The following is a 3,201-nucleotide window of genomic DNA, read 5'->3' as shown; positions in this document are numbered from 1 at the left end:
GAGAAGAATTACATTGATCCGTGTTTGGTTCTGATGATGACAGTGCTGGAGTTTCAACTTCACTTTCTGATTGCACTCTTGAGTTAACACGGAAATCAGATATTGGTTCCTCATTTGAATCAGTTCCATTTTCATTATATGATGACATTTCATTTTGATCATTTGGAGCATTTGGGACATTTTGTACACGGCTAGAAATATTAGACAGATCCAAAATAGGCAGAGAATGATTTAAATCCCAAAAACACTCTTCAATATTATTCTCCCCCTGAAGAGGGATTTTGTAAAAAAAAAAGGTTGGTTTTCAAAAAATGTGACATCCATACTTACAAAGAATTTACCCGAGCTAGGGTCATAACATTTAAAACCTTTTTGAGTTGGTGAAAAACCAAGAAAAATGCATTTAATTGCTCTAGGATCCAATTTTCCTCTAGCATGATCATGAACGTGTACAAAGGCAGTACACCCAAAGATTTTAGGATTTAGATGTGTGAAACATTTGTTCTCCGGAAAAAAAAATTTAAGTGTAGAAATAGGAGTTTTATAGCTAAGGATTTTGCTTGGCATTCTATTAATTAGATATGTAGCAGTTAACAAAGCTTCTCCCCAAAAACGTTTTGGAACATTCATAGAAAACATTATAGCTCGAGTAACTTCAAGTAGATGTCTATTTTTCCTTTCGGCAACTCCATTTTGTTGAGGTGTACAAACACAAGAACTCTGATGGATTATGCCTTTTTCATTTAAAAACTCACCAAGGATTTTGTTAAAATATTCTCTACCATTATCAGTTCTCAAAATCTTAATACGGCTATCAAATTGAGTTTCAACCATTTTGTAAAAAAACTTTGAAAGTGTTTTCAGCCTCAGATTTATCCTTTAAAAGGTATATCCACGTGTTTCTAGTGTGATCATCAATAAAGGTAATGAACCAGCGAGTGTTGGTTAAAGATTTTACACGAGATGGCCCCCAAATATCACTATGAATTAAAGCAAAAGGTTTAGTAGGTGTATATTTCAAAGTAGGAAAATGAGACCTTTTATGTTTTGCCAATTGACAGATTTCACATTGCAAAAAATCAATATTCTTATTATGAAACATAGAGGGAAAAAAATGCTTTAAATAACCAAAACTTGGACGTCCGAAACGAAAATGCCACAACATAATGTCATCAGATACGGAAAATAAACTAGAACAAAGAGGTTTCTGAATTTGTTTACTCAAGGTGGTCTCGGATGTGAAGTAGTAGAGCCCTCCATTTTCTTCAGCACTGCCAATCATCTTCCCCGAACTTAGATCCTGAAAATTACAACCAGAAGAAATAAAAGTGAGTTTGCATTGTGAATCAGTTGTCAATTTATGAACGGATAAGAGGTTATAGGCAAGTTTAGGAACATGGAGAACATTAGAAAGAGTAATGGATGGTGAGAAAATAATTGAACCTTTCCCAGCGATGGCTGAAAGAGATCCATCTGCAATTTTCACTTTTTCATGACCAGAACAAGGATAATATGTATGGAAAAGATATGATGAGTCAGTCATGTGGTTTGTAGCATCAGAATCTAAAATCCAAGGATTGGAGTTTTCTAAGGTTGTTTTAAGGGCTGCTACATGAATACCTTTTTTAGCTAAGGTTGATGTTGATTGATGAGAGGACCACATCTTAAGCATTTGCTCTAAATCTCCTTTAGTGAAAGAAGACTGATCTTGAGTTGATGAAGAGGCTCTAGGGCTGCTTGGCTAAGACTTGGGTGCCGTGGACTGAGAGGCTTGAAAGGCACCCTTGTTGTTGTTGTTGAAAGGCTGTGGAAGATCATCAGGTTTGCCGTGAAGCTTCCAGCACTTTGCTTTGATGTGCCCTATCTTTTTGCAGTAGTCACAAGTTGGAGCATTGTTGTTGTAGCGGCCAGAGGAATTTCTTGGGTTCCGGTTGTTGTTGTTGTTATTGTTGTTGTTGTAATTAGGTTTGGAAGACACCATTGCACTCGTTTCTGAATGTGTTGGTGCAGCCTCATTCTTTCCGGATCCCAGCATGACTTGGCGACGAGTTTCCTCTCTCCGGACTTCCGAAAAAACCTCCCGGGTGCTTGGGAGAGGGTCTCGGCCAAGAATCCTTCCTCTGACTTCATCAAGATCTGCATTCAAGCCAACCAAAAATTTAAAAACTCTTCCTTTCTCCACGAGCTTCTGGTACAAGGCGCTGTCCTTTGGGCAGCTCCACTCGTGGTTGCAATAATGGTCTTCCTCTTTCCAAAGCATCTTCAGGTCGGTGTAGTACTTTGTCACTGACTTCTCGCCTTGTCTAGCCTTGCTCAATTGAGTTTCTATCTCAAAGAGTGTGCCAGCGTTGCCAAGATCAGAGTACGTCTCTCTAACCGCCGTCCAGATGTCACTTGCTGTAGGAAGAAAAAGATATGTCCTCCCTAGACCTGCATCCATAGAATTAATGAGCCATGACATAATCATGGAATTTTCAGCCTCCCAAACCCCATATTTGGCTGCATCTTCCTTCACGTCTGGTTTGGTTGTGATTCCAGACAAATAGCCAAATTTGCCTCTCCCTTGAACGAAGAGTTTGACTGATTGAGACCACTCCATGAAATTACTCCCATTCAATTTATGGGAAGTGATGGAATGAGAAGAATTGCCAGCTGAGATAATAGGATTAATCCCAGGTTGAGAAGAAGAAGAATTTCCAGTAAAACTGGTATTATTGGACTCGGCCATGGTGTATGATCACGAGTACCTATATGTGTTTTAGGGTTTTGTGTAGCTCTGATACCATAAAAGTAAAACAGAGATAAAGAGATGTGCGGAATTGATATTTTCTCATTAGCGTCAGACGTGTATTTATACACATTACAAGGAAAGGGAAATAAACAAATAAGGAAACCTAATCCTACTATACAAGGAAACAAATAATCAGCTGTTGACAACTAAGGACAGCTAAGAAAAACGTGTACAGCTGAGGGAATTAATCCCACACACTAATCAGCTCTAACTAACAAGGAGAAAAATAAAGCCCATCTAACAATCAACCTAATGGGCCTTTTAACAATGTTACACGTTAATTAGACTATTCTGGAGAGTATACACGGAATTAACATAATACTTTAACAGGTTGGCAAAGATCCGGTTTACCAATCGTTGGTAAGTAGCTCCTGCATTCTTAAGGCCGAAAGGCATGACCTTGTAGCAGT

The 3,201-nt window shown here is 38.5% G+C and overlaps 1 pseudogene; it reads right to left on the bottom strand.

The window, feature by feature from the left end:
- Positions 1 to 231: 231 nt before the first annotated feature.
- LOC149393478 (uncharacterized) lies at positions 232 to 2,728 on the bottom strand (annotated as a pseudogene).
- Positions 2,729 to 3,201: the final 473 nt, after the last annotated feature.

This window comes from Urtica dioica, chromosome 6 (genome assembly GCF_054948205.1).
Source record: "Urtica dioica subsp. dioica isolate 48M chromosome 6, U.dioica_male_clone48M_v1_H2, whole genome shotgun sequence".
NCBI classification, from domain to species: domain Eukaryota; kingdom Viridiplantae; phylum Streptophyta; class Magnoliopsida; order Rosales; family Urticaceae; genus Urtica; species Urtica dioica.
Note: the sequence above shows the minus strand (reverse complement) of the source record. Positions and strands in the feature narration are given on the sequence as shown.